Genomic DNA, 18,289 nt, shown 5'->3' with positions numbered 1-18,289 from the left:
TGATTGGGAGTGTATATGTGTGTAAGCACTCTCTGGATTATACATTTTACATATGTGTGGTTTATTGCCTGTCAATTATACCACAGTCAAGCTGTGATCAAGGCTTGATGTCATGATTTGCTTGTGTAGTTTGGGAGGGAAGAAACCCTTTATTCTGCTATTTTTTTTCCCAATTTGTCACACCCTGGATGTGCAATAATAACAACAGCTGGCCTTTCTCCAGCACACACTGTGTACTGGACACTTCATGTCTATTAGTTCATTTAATCTCACAAAACAAAGGAATCAGTTTAACTCATTTACTTTCCTCGACTTTCCCACCTCCTGGCCTTTGCAACTGCTGTGTTGTCTGCCTGGATCTCCTACTCCTGCACTGCACCCCCCCACCCCCCAGCCCCGCCCCGTCAGCTCTAGGTTAACGTGGGCTCTCCCTCTATTAGATGCCGCTCTTCAGGAAAGTCTCCCTGGTCCCTCAGTCTAAGTCAGAATCCCAGTTATGTGAGATCATGACGCTCCATATTTCACCCTTTCAACCATGATCACGTGTGTAACTTCTTTACTCATTCTTTGCTCACCATCTGCTGACACTGCTCTAAGCACTGGGGGTGCAGGTGTCAGAACAGACAAAATCCCAGTCCTCATGGACATGGCATGCTGGTGGGGGAGTCAACCAGTAACCCACATAGCAACAACAGTAATAATGTGCTAGCACGTTAGAGTGAAATAAGGCATGTGTGGAGTGTTTTTATTTCTTTCCATTTAAAAATGTTGGAGCAGCAAAAAGGAGACAAGCTGGTTGGAGGAGACAGAGCTGGAGATGCGAGGAGATGGAGTCAGAGAGGGAGGGGCCATAGCCAGAAGTCTGGCTTCCCTCTGAGTGATCTGAGGAGCCTCTGGAGGGCTCAGAGCCCCATTGGCTGTGAGTGATCTGTGTTTAGTGAAGGGATCCAAAATTTAGCCTTCATGAAGTTTCTATTTTGGAATATTAATTTCAGGCTTTTAAGAAAGAAAACTCAGAAAGAACTTTTGACTCCTGTCTGTGCCCGCCCACCCACATTTCTGCAATAGATTCAGGCAGAAAAACTTGCGTCAGGAAAGGAATCGGGATGTTCACCTTAGCCTACTTTCCTCAGCACCTGTGTGGCTACTGGGTGGAGGGCAGGGAGCCCAGTGAGGAGGCACGAGCAGTCATCCAGGTGACAGGTGAGGGTGGTCAGACAAGTGTAAGAAGAAGGGGTCAGTTTCTGTATTTGTTGAAAGCATGGAATCAAGTGGATTTGCTGAAAGATTGGATGTGGGGAGTAGGAGACAGAGAAAGAGATGCAGGAAAATTCTGGAGGAGCACATTGAGGTCATAAGTTTGGCAGGGATCAAGGATCTTAGGGCAACTTGAAGTGCCTTTTAGATACTAGTTGTCAAATAAATAGTTGGACATCAGCAATAATGTCTTGTTTGTCTCTCTCATCCATTCTCATGCCTCTAGGGCCCTGGAAAGTGATGGATAGATACATAGTAGGAGTACATTACATATTCCAAGAACCCGCAAATGTACAATCAGATCCAATCCTGTACACTCATACACAATATCTCTTAGAGGCTGAAAAAATACAGAGATGCCACAAAGTTACCATGCCTGCAGGGGCCCTTATGAACCCATTTGTTTTTGTAAGTCACATCAAGACCTTTCTCCAGCATTCATGCTGTACGCATTTTGGAACTAAATTAAGTTGAAGATGAAAGTGCATGGGTGATATTGAAGCCTAGCTCACAATCCTAGTCAAGAATCCTGCCCCCAATTCCTTAACAATAGAGACGTTACTGGAGTCCTTCAGGCAGGCAAGAAACTCATGTACTAGTCAAAATTAGGGATGTGTACAAACACAGCAAAGGAACAGCGTAAACAGTGAGTAGTGATGGCAAAAACACTAATCTGAGGAGAGGCTCCAGTGGTGGGTCAGAACTAGGACGAGGCATCAGAGGCAGTGTCCCGCTGTGCAGTGGTTTGTCTGAAGCCGGTTCAGCAGCAAGGGGTGGTATTGAGGCCTATGTGCCTCCCAGACTCCATTTTGCTTGCAGAGTTCTACTCAGCCTCACCCCATTTACCTCCATCCTCATGTGCTGTGGCCTATCAGGACCTGACGCCCAGTTCACAGCATCCAGAATGGTTGTTGGCATGAAAGAGATGACGATGAGGCCTGTTCTGATCAGAGTGTATCATTAGAAGGAGAGTCACAGTTCAGGTTTTACAGGAAAATTCCAGCACCCCAGAAGACCCATCCATGTAAGCAGTGTTTCTCAGTGTTAAAAGATATTTTGCGGGCCATGCCATCTTGAAGGAAAAGTGGATGTTATCGGGAGCCTGAAAAGCCCAGGTAATCTACAACTATGGCACCCACTAAACAGCTGTGGACCCGAGAATACGGGTTCCCAAGTCACGCAAGCAGATTCACAGGAGCTCTACATTCCACAATGGAAAGGTCAGATTTCACCTGAGAGAAGGAGAGAGAGAACTACATAACCTGACACACAGAGAAGAGAGAACACGGGGAGACAAAGAAACACCCTGTATATGAAAGAAAAGCAGGCATCACCAGAAAAGGAAGTAAAAGAAATGGAGGCAAGCAACCTGTCAGAGAAAGAATTCAGAGAAATGGTGATAAAATCGATGAAAAGAATGGAAGACAAATTTGCCAATATGAGCAAGAACCAAGAGGAAATGAAGAAGAACCAAGAAGAAATGAAAAATGACATCGCTGCTATAAAGAACTCAATAGAAAGCATCAAGAGTAGACTAGAAGAAGCAGAGGACCACATCAGTGAACTAGAAGACAAAGTAGGAAAAAATACCCAAGTAGAGCAGCTTCTAGAAAAAAAAATTAAAAAGCAGGAGGAGAGCCTAGGGGAACTTTGGGACAACATGAAACAAACAAACATCCACATAATAGGGGTGTCAGAAGGAGAAGAAACTGAGCAAGGAATAGAAAACCTGTTTGACGAAATAATGACAGAAAACATCCCTGATATAGGGAAGAAAAAACCCACACAAATCAAAGAAGCTCACAGAGTCCCAAGCAAAATGAATCCCAAAAGACCAACTCCAAGGCACATTAAAATTAAATTGGCAAACACCAATGACAAAGTAAGAATCTTAAAAGCAGCCAGAGAGAGACAGAAAGTTACCTACAAAGGATCCCTCATCAGACTAACAACTGATTTCTCAACCCAAACACATCAGGCCAGAAGGGAATGAAATGAACTATACAAAGTCATGCAAAGGAAGGGTCCAAATCCAAGAATACTGTACCCAGAAGGGCTATCAATCAAAATTGAAGGTGAAATCAGGACCTTTACACAAAAAAAAGAACTAAGCGAGTTTATTACCACCAAACCAGCAATGCAAGAAATGCTAAAGTGTCTGCTGTAAAAAGAAGAAATAGGAAGCAAAGAAGGAACACAGGGGTAATGAATTCAAATGGCGACAAACAAGTACCTATCAATAATAACTTTAAATATAAATGGATTAAATGCCCCAATCAAAAGACATAGAGTAAGGAATTGGATAAGAAAACATGACCCATATATCTGCTGTCTACAAGAAACCCACCTCAGAAAAAAAGATGCACACAGACTGAGGATGAAGGGATAGAAAAAGATTTTTCAGGCTAATGGAAAAAAAAAAAGCGGGGGTAGGAATACTTATATCGGACAAATTAGATCTCAAAGTGAGAGACTTAAAAAGAGATATGGAAGGCCACTTCATAATACTAAATGGAGCAATCCAACAAGAAGAAATAACACTGGTAAACATATACACACCCAATACAGGAGCACCCAAATACATTAAAAAAAACAAAACAAAACCTCCTGGAGGATATCAAGGGAGAGCTTGACAGCAATACAGTCATAGTAGGTTACTTTAATACCCCACTATCACCATTGGACAAATCCTCTAAACAAAAAATCAGCAAAGAAACATCAATTCTAAATGACTCACTAGACCAGATGGAATTAATTGACATCCTCAGAACATTTCACCCCAGAGACAAAGAATATACATTCTTCTCAAGTGCACATGGGTCATTTTCAAAGATAGACCATATTCTTGGGCATAGGCAAAGTCTCTTAAAATTCAAGAGGATTGAAATCATACCAAGCATCTTCTCAGATAACAGTGGCATAAAACTGGAAATCAACTACAATAAAAACAATCCAAAAAATCAACCACATGGAGACTAAATATCGTGCTATTGAACAATGACTGGGTTACCAGAGAGATCAAAGAAGAAATAAAAAGCATCTTGGCAATAAATGACAATGAAAATACAACAATCCAAAATCTATGTGACACAGTGAAAGCAGTCTTGAGAGGGTAGTTCATAGCTCTACAAGCCTACTGCTAAAAACAAGAAACAAAGGTAATAAATTACCTAACCCTATAACTCAAAGAGTTAGAAAGAAAGCAACAAGAAAAGCCCAGTGTAAGCAGAAGGAAGGAAATAATAAATATCAAAGTAGAGATAAATGACATAGAGACCAAAAACAAAACAAAACAAAACCAAACCAAAAAACAATACAAAAGATCAACAAAACCAAGAGCTGGTTCTTTGAAAGGATAAACAAGATTGATGAACCTCTAGCCATGCTCACCAAGAAGCAAAGAGAGAGGATCCAAATCAACAAAATCAGAAATGAAAGAGGAAAAATCACAACAGACCCAACCAAAATACAAAAGATTGTTAAAAATACTATGAACAACTCTATTCCAACAAATTGGACAACCTCGAGGAAATGTACATATTCCTAGAAAAATACAACCTTCCAAAACTCAATCAGGAAGAATCTAAACAACTCAATAGGCCAATAACTATGGAAGAAATTAAAGCAGTCATCAAAAAGCTTCCAGAAACAAAAGCTCACGGCCAGATGGCTTAACAGGGGAGTTTTACCAAACATTCACTGAAGAACTGAAACCTATTCTCCTCAGTCTATTCCAAAAAATTCAAGAGGAAGGAACATTTCCAAACTCATTCTATGAAGCCAGCATTACCCTAATACCAAAACCAGATAAAGACAACACAATGAAAGAGAATTACAGGCCAATATCCCTCATGAACGTAGATGCCAAAATCCTCAACAAAATTCTAGCAAATTGGATTCAGCAGTACATTTGAAAGAACATACACCATGAGCAAGTAGGATTTATCCCAGGGATGCAAGGATGGTACAATAACCACAAATCAATAAACGTGATACATCACATAAACAAATTGAGAGATAAAAATCACATAGTCATATCAATTGATGAAGAAAAAGCATTTGACAAAATTCAACACCTATTTTTGATAAAAACTCTCAGAAAGGTGGGAATAGAAGGATCATAACTCAACATCATAAAAGCCATATATGATAAACCCACAGCCAACATCATACTCAATGGGCAAAAACTAAAACCATTTCTCCTAAGAACAGGAACAATACAGGGATGCCCACTCTCACCACTCCTGTTCGACATAGTACTGGAAGTATTAGCCATTGCAATTAGGCAACAAGAAGAAATAAAATGCATCCAAATTGGAAAAGAAGAAGTAAAGCTGTCCTTATTTGCAGATGACATGATATTGTACATAAAAAAAAAAAAGAAAGACTCCATCGAAAAACTATTAGACTTAATAAATGAATTTGGTAATATAGCAGGATACAAAATTAACTCCAAGAAATCTATGGCATTTATATACACCAATAGTGAACTTACAGAAAGAGAGACTAAAAAAGCAACCCCATTTACCGTCGCACCAAAAAATTTAAGATACCTAGGAATAAACTTAACTAAGGAGGTAAAGGACCTATACAAGGAAAACTACAGGACACTGAAAAAAGAGATAGAGGAAGATGTAAACAGATGGAAGAACATACCATGTTCATGGATTGGTAGAATCAACATCCTTAAAATGCCCATACTACACAAAGCAATCTATAGATTCATCTTGGGATATAATCCTAGAAGTGGGATTACTGGGTCAAATGGAAGTTCCATCTTTAATTTTTTTTGGAAACTCCATACTGTTTTCAACAGTGGCTGCACCAGTCTGCATTCCCACCAGCAGTGCACGAGGGTTTCTCTTTCTCCACATCCTTGCCAGCAGTTGTCATTTGTTGATTTGTTGATGATAGTCATTCTGACAGTGTGAGATGGTACTTCATTATCATTTTGATTTGCATTTCTCAGATGATTAGCGACTTTGAGCATGTTTTCATAAGTTGGTTATTTTTGAATGACTAAAAAGCGATAAACCAAGAAGATCTAGGGAAGATGTAGAAAGGTAGTGGAAAAGAAATGTTGAGAAAGATATTTTTTTGTATGAATGCTAGAACCTGATTATGGGCATATTCTTGGACTTTAACCTAGCAAGGATTACTAACTATATTAATTAAAATAGAAGCTTTACAAACAAGGTCCTATATAACAGCTGCTGAGATATAGCAAATTCATATATCTTATATATTAAATTTATATATAAATTTATATATGATTAAACTCTTACTCTCTTCCTTGACTTTGGAATGTTTAGATGGTAATTGTAATTTATAGCATTGTATTCTTACAGCCTTGTTTCTGCATAAACCTTAACATTATAGCTTCCAATTGCAAAACCAGCAGGAATCAGATTAATAATGAATAGCACTTGAGTGTTTCCAATGGGAAATATAGGGGCCATAGTAAATGGGAACCCCTCTCGTGGTCAGATGATAATAATTGAAGAGATGTATAGGTTGCCCTCAAACTATGAGTAAATGTCATACTAGAGGCAAAAGACAGAGAAATGAGACAGAGAGCAAAACTTGGATTATAGGTTAGAAATAATCCAGACTGTTTTTCTTAGTGAAGGTCCACGGAACCTGCCTGCCTCCCATTTACCTGCTTTTCACTTTTGAGAAAATTCAGCCTTGACTTCCATCCAAGGTTACAGTCTTGGCCCATCCCAATGGTCTGTTGTTCCGCAAGACAAATGCTTACACTAAGGCTTCCTAGGAATGAGCCTTCTTAGCCTGTGGGAGCACATTATCCAATCCAAATGTTGGTCATTAATGCATCCTTTAGATTGACTTATGACCAAAATTTGAAAGTGTTGACATAAAAGGGCACATACTCAACCTGACAAGCTCAGCGGAGGCCTGTGGTGGGACTTACAAACTCAGATCTATGGTAACTACATAGGATGATCTGAAATGAAAATGTTCTAAACAAAAGCGAGCCATGGTGGGTAGTCATGTCTTAGGCCAATCTCTTCCCTAACAAAGGCCAATCTTTAGTTTAACGGAGCCTGTCTACAGTAGCATACCTATGGAATGTTTGTGTAATTTCTTTAGTTCCAGACTTCCTACTGCACCGCAGAACCCCTCATTTTTATTGTCATCGCGTTAATTGTTAACTGTTAACTATTCTGCAACCACCCATGTAAAATTAGTATGTGTCTACTTGGTTTACTGTTTATCCAATCTCAGAGATTTCCCCACTTTGCTTTCTCCCGCCTTCTAATAGTTCACCAATGGATTTCTTGTAACCCCTTATGCCTTCTGCTTTGATTGTAATGTATAAAATAAGAAGTAAAACTCCCATTTTCTGAAGCATTTTCTCAGTCCATTGAGTTTTGGCTTTCTAGCAATTCTCATCAATTTGGTTCCAATAAACTCATAAAAATTATCTACAGATGTAAACACTTCTTACATTGGCAGCCAAAACTTCCTACACACTTTAAGTACCCTCATCTCTTCAGTGCAATTCGAGATTCTAAGCAAGGTTTTGTCTTTATGGTGACGTGTCATTAGCTTGCATCTATCCAGAGGCCTGTCAGAGTTTCTTCATCACCTCAAAAGACGCTCTTATCACCCTTATAAATCATAAAATTCCAAGTATTTTCGTTGCTCAGTTCTAAGAACCAGGAAATAACACCAAATATCTTTCTATGATATCACATAGGGAGACTGAAGGTTTTGAGGTGGGATCAGTTGCCTAGAGGCCCACAGCCTGCATGTGGACTCAGACATGCCATGTATTGGCACATGGCATTTATATTCCTTTTTACAGCCCCTTTTTACACGGGGATGTCCCACCGTCAGGTGTTTACCCCACTTACAGTCAGGAAAGGGGGACAGGAACCTCCTAACAGTGAGGGGTCAGACCACTCTGATTCCATTGCCAGGAAATCACAACCCTCCCCACCCCTCATCTCTTCAGGGCCTGGAAAGTAACCCATGTTCTTCCTTTTATCACAGATCCCTGACCTGGCCGACATTCTGGATTCTTCATCCCAGGTAGAGTTTCTACCAAGGCAGGAGGGTGCTCACCCTCACCTCAAGGAAATTAGGGGATTACTCCCCATCTCAAGGGTCCCTGGTCTGGAGACAGCTGCCTGTGGTCCCTAAAGACATCTCACCAGCCCACGGTGTCCTGGGGAACAAGGGGAACTTCCTCAGCAGGATGGGAAAGGAGAACCCAGGATCTGGGGTTGCTTCCATCTCAGAGGTGCTGAGGGTCCCACGGGGGCCTCCCCTCCCCTAACAGAGGAACACACAGAGTCCCCTTGTTAACAAACCATGTGGAGCTGCTTCAGAACCAGGGCCCTGTGGGGAGGCCTAGAGCAGATGACAGACAGGGACACAGGTTATTGGATGCAACATGCCAATGCTGTGATAGGAAACTCAGAGGGTATTTTGGGGATGAACCATTCAGGCCACCACCCTCTCCCAAAGATCCCTCACCAGGCCCTGGCTTTGAAAAACTGCAAAGCACATCCTCCTGAAACAGCAAATCCACCAGAGGGGACAGCTTTCTGGACACTGGACTCATAATACTCTGGACAAAGCCAGTCCTCTCACTGGGCCCAGCCTGCCCTGGGATGCAGTCAGGAGGTATGAGACACACAGGGACCGGGCCCTGGATGGCTGGCTCTTAGTCTGGAGGTCAGAGCTCACCTCTGTCCAGGGCTCACAGTGAGCTCCCACCTTCTGGAGCCTTGTCAGCATTAATAGTGCAGTACCTGACATTGCCTGCAGGTCTCCTTTTGCCTTCTAGAGGGCGATATTGAGACGCACCTACAAAACACAGGAAATCCACACTTGAACTGGGCTTTGGCTAAGGAGGTGCAGAAGGAGACCAATTTCCATTCCATGACTAATAGATTTTTCTAGGCTCCTCCATCCTGCCTGCGCTGTCCCACCTACTCTTTCCAGAAACTGTGAATGAAAAAGGGGCTGTGCAAGAAACCTGATAAGCCCAGGGGGCCCCATGGCAGGCCTGACAAGCTCAGTGACGCACAGTGTGGTCTGATCACAAATGCCTAACTGGGCAGGTGATGGCAGGTAGTCATGTCACAGGCCCACAGCTTCCTTAGCAAATGTCAGACTTTACGTTAAGTGAGCCCTTTGCCTGTTCTGATGCATCATGGATAACATACCTTTGACATCACATTCCTCTAGCAAATTTTCTTTGCTAGACCCATTGAAGGCAGAGCCTGTGGTGCCCGAATACAAGCCCACAGAGCGCTCTTGTTGCCTGGTTCTCTGCAAGCCTCTGTACCTGCTGTAATGTTAACTATCCTGGACCCTCCAATGTAAAAATAATACGTGTTTCTCCATTTTGCTTTTTATTTATTTTTAGAAATGTCCCTACTATCCTTTCTCTCACTTTCAAATAGATTTCATGCAACTTTTTTTGGTTCCCTGGAAAATAGATTTCAGCACACATTTCCAGGGAAGAGTTATAATCAAAACTCTTCTCCTTTGATTATAATGTATAAAATAAGCTACAAAACTGCTGTTCTTCTCAGGATTTGAGATCTTGCTTGCAGTCATATGACATCAATTTAGCTGAAATACTCATAACAATCCTCCACAGGTTTGGACATTTCTTACCTTGAGAGGGTGTAGGTAGGGGCAGCTGCTTTTTAAGAGATCTCTATGTTGCTCCCAAACTCATAACTGGAACCACACATGGGTAAGGCAAGGTGACCTCAAAAAAGTCCCCCAGGCAGAGGACAGGGGCTGCCCGAATAGTCAGGGAGGACATGGACAGGGTCAACCAACAAAGAGAGGGAGGGTCTCCTTGAAAACATTCCCCAAGGACCATGGAGCCCACAGCCACCTGAGCTCCCACCATAGTCCTTGCTTCACATCTTACCCTTCACATCTGGAAACTGCATGTCCTCCTGATACCCATGGTGATGTGGTCTCTGTCTCTGGAAACAATGGCCAGGCTGGTGACAACCTGAGATAGAGAGAGGGTCCCTCTGCAGTGATCACCTAGCTTGACCCCTTCTCACCACCAGTCACCTCTGTGGCCTTCCTGCTGGAAGAAAATCCCATCTTCCCAGCACATTTGAGAACACGGGGAAGAACTGGTGCCCAGCTGGGTTTCTGTGTCACAACCAGAAACAATCCCCAGTTTGGGGCCTGTGGGGCTCTCTGTGTGGTGCTGACAGACCCAAGACCAAGATGAAGCAGGGGCCAATGCTGGGGTGAGAGAATCATCCTCTCAGGAGCGTATGTGCCCTCATCAGCCTTGCTATTGCAAGTGGGCTCCACAGGCCAGTAAGATCCACCACCCCTGAGAGCTTGTCAGATGCAGAGTCTCTGGTCCACTGCACACCTGCTGAGTCAGGATGTGCATTTTAAGAGGATCTGGAGACCCTCCCTATGTATAGGAGAGAGGCAGGGCTCCCCACCCTGACATCATAGGGTCTCATCCTGGCATCCATGCAAGCTGGGCAGCTGCTGAAGCAGCCTTTCTAAAATGTCACCTGGGCATCCCAATCCTTACAAAGTTTCACAGGAGATCCAATGTAGAGCCGGGGCATCCCTGTGACAATTTTCCTAAGGGGGCCCAGACCTCTTGCTCTGAAGGGAAACGTCATATGTGCACTGACAGGGAGCTGTGGAGAATGACCAGGAACTGGACGCCTGAGGCAAGTGCTTTTCTGGGCACGTGTCTGTGCATGTGTGTTGTTTGTGTTTGTATGTGTGTGTGTTGTTAAAGGCTTCAGCATTTTCCAGGAACCAAAATACAGAGAAAAGGTAAACTGAAAGGGGCAACAGGGTTGGAAAAATGAGGGGAGGGAGAGGGAGGTCCTGGGCCTTGACCCCGCCCTGGCCCACATGACCAGGGAGGTTATCTTGCCCCAGGAGGAGGCTCAGCACACAGGAAGGAGGGACGGCACATCCCACCAGTCTGGACAGAGGTGCCTGGGAGCCTTACTGGACCTCGAGCTCCTCTCTCAGAGGGAGGGACAGAGCAGGCAGCAGTCACCATGGAGTTTCCTGCAGCCTCTGCCCACAGAGGACTTGTCCCCTGGCTGGGGCTCCTGCTGGCTGGTAAGGAGGGGACAATCCTTGGGAATGGAAGGGAGGTTGGAAGTCAGAGAGTGGTCAAGATCTCCTGGGGAGGACAGCACTCTGGAAGGGGAAGAGGGGCTTCTCTTTGGACCTGAGTGGAAGGACAGGGGCGCAGAGTAGGATGAGAGAGGGGGCTCAGCAACAGGAAAATCTCATGATGTGGAAGTGGTGAGGGGCAGGAAAACCTCAATTGCGGTTCATTTGCTAAGTTTGTCATCACAGAGTATTGAATGTTGACAACTGACCACAGTAATAACAATTTATTTCAGGTGATAGCAGGAACATTTTAACCAGGGGCGCTAAACATTGTCCCCACCAACAACTAAAAATATGGGAAAATACGGCATGGGACATGGTCAAGCCTGGGAACACTCATTCATGCACCCACAGCTGTTTGCAGGCTATTGCAGGCAATGGGGGGGGGGGGCACAAGATCACAAAATCCCCTGCCCACTTGCAGCTCACACTATATGGAGAGAAAACAGACAAAAAGAGATCTACTTGTGACATCAGGTACCCACAAGTGCCCTGAAGGGCACAGAGTGGGGTCAGGTCAGAGAGTGAAGATAGAGCGTGTTTAGAGGACGTGGTCAGGGAAGGTCTTCCAAGAAGGCCGCTGAGTGTCCACAGGGATCTGAGGGCAGTAAGGAGGACAGCACACAGACAGCTGGGAAAGAGAATTCAAAACAAAAAGCATAGGTTCTGAGGTGCTGAAGCAATGGTGGTCATGTTGCTCACCTTGACCAAGGAGATGCACACACGAACTCACGTGCAGACCAAGTATGAGAGTTGAAGAGAAATGCCTCATCTCTCCATCCCAATGCATAGGTCAAAATACTGATCAATTTCTCTCTTCCCTTCTAGTCTTCCCTTCTTGTCTTGCCATCTGGATCCCGCCCACCACTGCACAAATTTCTTTGGTCTCAACCAGTGCTGCTGAAGGGCAGGATGTGATTCTACGTATCCGCAAAATTCCTCCTGGTGTTTTAGGCTTCATGTGGTACAGGGGAATGGAGGCGACGTACTCTAATTTCATTGGGTTTATTGCATTGGGTTCAGGTCAACATACAAAAGGGCCCAGATACAGTGGTCGAGAGACACCAACATTTGATGGATCCCTGATCATAAGAAAAGTCACTCGAAGCGATCAAGGAATGTACATGGCAGTAGCTCTCCTTCCAAATAATAAAAGACCATTAGGATTTGGAACGCTCATCGTATATGGTGAGTGATTGCTCTCTGACCTCTAGGTGTTGGGTGGGGTGAATTCTACTTCACACACAGGACTGACAGCCCTGGACTCTCCTCCATTCCCCTCTGCATCATGTCCCAAACTGGATTTGGGCATTTAGTGCAGGACACACACAGTGGAGACAAACTTCCTAAGGTCAGATTTCCTTTTCCAGATTCCAGCCCCACAGACATTCACCACAGAGAGAAGGACCAATTTGATGGGAGTGAGTCAGCAGAGAGAGACCAGTCTCAGTCCAGGTCCCTGGGCCCCATTCCCTGATCATGTCCCTGAGATAGAACCTGCAGGGCTCTGTAAGGACCTGGCCTGAGGGGCTTCCTGGGTTCTTCACAGAGAAGCTCAGCTGGGGCAGCCCCTCTCTAGGCCCCTGTCACAACGTCCTGACACCACAGGCCTTGGGGAGCCTGTGTCTGGTTGGGTTTTGCCTCCTGGGAAGGGCTGAGTGAGAGCAACCCACCAGTTGGGGCTCAAACCTAAGAGCCACGTCTGGGCAGAGATGGAGCCTGGTGCTTCACTTGAGACTATGTGTGGAGATCACAACTGGACAAGCTCCCCAGATTATTAGCTGATTGTTCCGGGGGACTTAGGAGAGTCCAGGGAAAGGTTAGTGTCCCAAGGGAGGAGCAGGAGTAAAGATTCCCCTGGCAGCTGCTCATCCACCAGGGATCAGCCCAGGGGATTCTCTCGTGAAGTCCATCAATAACAAATGCCTCTTATTTGAGCAGTTTTCCTTCCCAATATTTATGTCAGATACTGTGAATATTTTATGATTAGTACATTGTCAGCTTGGCAGTCAAATATTCATTTTACTTCACTGAGGGTTAAGTAAGGCACAAGGAGAAACAGTCTGTAAGCAGAGTCACACAGACCATGAGAAATTGATCTGAGTCACTTGAGGTCTATCTGCAGCCATAGTCTCATTTTTCCTCCATTCCCAGTGGCCTTATTAGATGTCTTTGGATCCCTAGATCAATCATTGGTTCATATCCTTCCTTCTTAGGGGTCTTCAGTTCAGAGGGGTAGATTTGGTCTGGGAGTGATGGCAAATTTAGAATTAATTAATTTTTATTGTGGAACCAAATTACCGTCATAACAATCAGAGTCAGGGCTTAGATCTTTGAGGCAGGAGCATGGCCCCAGGTCTCAAGCCCACACTCAATCATTCTCACCTTCTATTTCTTCACAGGGCCAGTGAGTGAGCCCATACTCATAGCCAGCAGCACCACAGTCACAGAGAATGAGGATGCGGTGGAGATGGATTGCTACTCAGATGCGTGGTCCACCAACTGGTTATTCAATGCTACGAGTCTGCAGCTCAGCTGGAGGGTGAGGCTGTCCCACAACCGCAGAACCCTCACCATAAACCCTGTCAGGAGAGAGGATGCAGGGAACTACCAGTGTCAAGTCTCCAACCCCATCAGCTCCGCTGAAAGTGAACCTGTAGTGTTAGAGGTCAAGTACTAGAGATCCTCCTCCCTTCCCCTATGTTCTTAAACTAAAAAAATGAAAAAAAGTACCTGTTAGATTTCTTGTGGTGGTGGAATTTGCGTAGAAGACTTGCTATGAATCAATAAATACTAATAAATGTGAGCTGGCATTGTCATTATTGTTGACGTAAGGTAACATACCACATTGGATCCCATCTCTGGTTGATCCCATTTGCACCATCTCCACAATGGAGGGGACACCATGTGCTTCACAGGAATCTGAGCTCTCTTCCATTTCCAGGGAGACATGTGGAGGGTGCCTGGACACTTGTGATGATGGGAATTGGTAAGAGAACACCTATGTGAGATGCAACAGTGACCTTTGTCTTCCCCCAAATTACTAATGCCCTCTGGAGTATTCTTATGTTTATGGCAGTAGACTTATTTGCGTAAGTGCAGTAGCACCCTGTCCTCTTTCTTGATAGAATAGAATTGGAAACGTTGATAATATAAGCAAGGCTTAGTAAATGTCCTAGTTCAAATAGAATTACAAATGACCTCACCTTTTATGGAGCTAATTTTGACCTGATGAAGACTTGTAATCTCTTTGAGAGGAGGACATCACCCAAAATTAGAGCGACTATAGGTGTAGTGTGTTGGTGAGGCCGCCTAACCTCAAGAGGCTGTTAAATCTCCCATCTCAGGTTTCATAGAAAAACCTGCATCAGAGCAAACTATAAGGTGAATATCAGTTTCTCTGCACTTAGGTCATTAATCAGGCCAAATTGAATGACACCTGCCATATATGTGATAGGATCCAAATACTCTTCTTCCTTGGAGATGACGTTTGATCAAAGGGAAGGTGACTGTAGAGAGAAATGTAAGGTCTCCATGGAAAACTCCAGAAGCACAGCCTTCTGAGAGATCAGATGCTATCTCTGTTCAGTCTCTCACTATTTTGCATCTATTTATAAATGGCTGGGAACTTGCACTTCTTTATAAATGGCAGGAACTCTGGCGATACAAACTGGGTCTTGGCTGAAAGATTTAGTTGTGTTTCTCTCCGCTGTGCAGAAAGTAGCTGTGTTATGAACCAGAGGCCTCATTCTTCCCTCAGAGTCTCTAACATTTCTTCCTGACTAGGCCTCTTAACTCTACTTTTTTAGAGCATTTCCCTTAGGAATGTAACTGCAATTTGTAATTGCACATTCTTTCTCTGTCTTTTTGAAATATACCTAAGTTTCTTAAAAGCCTCTTGCCTCCCAGCTGGAGTGGCTCAGTGGTTGAGCATCAACCCAGTAACCAGGACATCATGGTTCAATTCCCAGTCAGGGCACTTGCCTAGGTTTCAAGCTTGATTCCCAGGAGGGGTGTGCAGGAAGCAGCCAATCAATGATTCTCTTCATCATTGATGTTTCTATGTCTCTCCCCTTCTTTCTTTCTCTCTCTTAAATCAATAAAAGTGTATTTTTAAAAAACACAACTTCTTGCCAGTGATATGATTCATAGAATATCTGCCTAGAGGGTTTGGGTCCATCCTGTTAAAATTTAATTCTCCTATTTTCTGTGTCTCAGTCTCTGAGTAAGGGTAGGAGCCTAGCTTGGGTGGGAACATTTGAAACCTAGATGTAAAAATACCTGCATACACTCACCAGTGTGGCTAAATTGGTTGGCCTTTGTCCTGAACACCTAAAGTTTGCATGTTCAATACTCGAACAAGGCATTTATGGGTGGCAACTGATTATTTTCTCTCTCACTCTCTCTCTCTCTCTCTCTCTCTCTCTCATCAATAAAAACTTATCCTTGAGTGAGGTTTAAATGTAACAATAATAAAGAATAATGAAAACACTCCTGTCAGGATTTCATGAGTTTTATTTATCTTTTGTGTCAATCTAATTAGCAACCACAGATGCCTGTGATTCCTTCTCCTGTTCTTATAATTTCCCCAGCCTTTTATTTCAGTGGTGTTGAGGTCAGTCTCAGTGCCCTATTGCAAGGTCTTCAATAAGGACTTTCTTGCCTCCCTAAAAATGTGTGGCTCAAGTTTTACTTTGACATCATCTACCTGTAATTAGTGGAACCTGTCATCTTACAGTGTCAATCCTCATCATATTTTCGAATTTTCCCATTTCTTTCCTTATGTGACTACAATCCTCCAAATAAATGTTTCCCACTTTTCTTCCTCTCTTCTGAGGTGGGGTTCACAACAGGAAATGGCCTGACTTCCGAGCCACGCTTCAGGAAACTCTCCCTGGTCCTTCAGTCTAGGTCAGAATCCCAGTTATGTGAGGTCATGATGCTCTATATTTTACCCTTTCAACCATGATCACATGTGTAACTTCTTTATTAATTTATCAAAGAAGACCAACCTACTGCTCACCATCTACTGACACTGCTCTAAGCACTGGGGGTGCAGTGTGAGACAGAACAGATAAAATCCCAGTCCTCATGGACATGGCATGCTGTTGAGGGAGTTGCCCAGTAACCACACAGAAACAACAGTAATAATGTGATAGCACATTAGTGTGAAATAAGGCATGTGTGGGGTGTTTTTATTTCTTTCCATTTAAAAATGTTGGGGCAGCAAAAAGGAGACAAGCTGGGTGGAGAAGACAGAGCTGGAGATGAGAGGAGATGAAGTCAGAGAGGGAGGGATCATATCCAGAAGTCTGGCTTCCCTCTGAGTGATCTGAGGAGCCTCTGGAGGGCTCAGAGCCCCAGTGGGAGTAAGTGATCTGTGTTTAGTGAAGGGATCCAAAATTTAGCCTTTCTGAAGTTCCTATTTTTGGATATTGATTTCAAGCTTTTAAGAAAGAAAACTCAGAAAAATCTTTTGACACCTCTCTGCCCCCGCCCCACATTCCTGCCATAGATTCAGACAGAAAAACTTGCTCAAGAAAGGAATCAGCATATTCACCTTCGCCTACTTTCCTCAGCACCTCTGTGGCTGCTGGGCAGAGGGCAGGGAGCCCAGTGAGGAGGCAAGTGCAGTCATCCAGGTGACAGGTGAGGGTGGTCAGACAAGCGTGGGAAGAAGGGGTCAGTTTCTGTATTTGTTGAAAGGATGGATTCAAGAGAATTTGCTGAAAGATTGGCTGTGGGGTGTGGGAGACAGAGAAAGAGAGTCAGGAAAATTCTGGAGGAGCTCATTGAGGTCATAAGTTTGACGGGGATCAAGGATCTTAGGGCATCTTGAAGTGCCCTTTAGATATTAGTTGTCAAATAAATAGTTGGAGAGTCTCGGGAGAATCCAAAGTGGCAGCATAGGTAAACACCTAAACTGCTGCCTCGCACAACAATTTCAAAACTACAACTAAAAGACAAAACGGACATCATCCACAACCACAAGAAAGCTGGCTGTGTTGAAATTCTACAACTAGAAGGAAAGAGAAAAGCACACTGAAACTCAGAGGAGCTGCAGAAGGCAGAGGTACTGAGACGTGTGCTAGAGGAGAGGGCTGGCAACTCAGTACCCGGCGGCTTTTTCAGCGAGAAGGAGACAAATGCTCCTGACTGCGCTGAACTCCAGCTCCAGGTGAGAATCTGGGGACCCAGACTCATTCGGGGAGAAACTGGACTGTCTGGTAGCAGACAAAACTCAAAGGCGGCTTTCTCTCAGAGGAGCTTGCAGTGATTACCGACTACTGTGGGACACTAAGACTCAGGGGCCTCTTCGAGCAGAGCTGACAGGGAAACCAATGTTGTCTTCTCCACCCTGAGACTCTGCCCCAAGACTCCTCCCAATCTACGCTGAGCACAGAGGCTTTTGCAAGTCTTGTTTCATAAGGGTGTCTCCAGCACAGAAGTTCTCCCAGCATAGACACAGCTGATCCTCACAGCCAATTGTCCTGGAGGTCAATTCCTCCCAGTGATACCAACTGCAATCAAAGCTTAACTACAACAAGACTGTGCACACAGCCCACAAAGGGGTGCACCAAGAGTGTCCACCTCAGGTAACTGGGGAGGCTGAGCCACTGGGCCTTATAGGACACCTAGCACACAAAGCCACTCTATCAACTCTGGGAAGCAGACAAAATGCAGAGACAAAGAAATAGATTACAAATGAAAGAAATGGAGGAAAGCAAATGACTGGATATAGAGTTCAAAACCACGGTTATAAGGTTTTTCAAGAATTTTCTAGAAAAGGCCAATAAATTTAGGGAGACCCTTGAGAATATGAAAAAGGAACAACTAGAAATTAAGCATACACTGACTGAAATAA

This window comes from Eptesicus fuscus, chromosome 21, assembly GCF_027574615.1.
Source record: "Eptesicus fuscus isolate TK198812 chromosome 21, DD_ASM_mEF_20220401, whole genome shotgun sequence".
NCBI classification, from domain to species: domain Eukaryota; kingdom Metazoa; phylum Chordata; class Mammalia; order Chiroptera; family Vespertilionidae; genus Eptesicus; species Eptesicus fuscus.
This window is presented reverse-complemented; position numbering follows the sequence as displayed.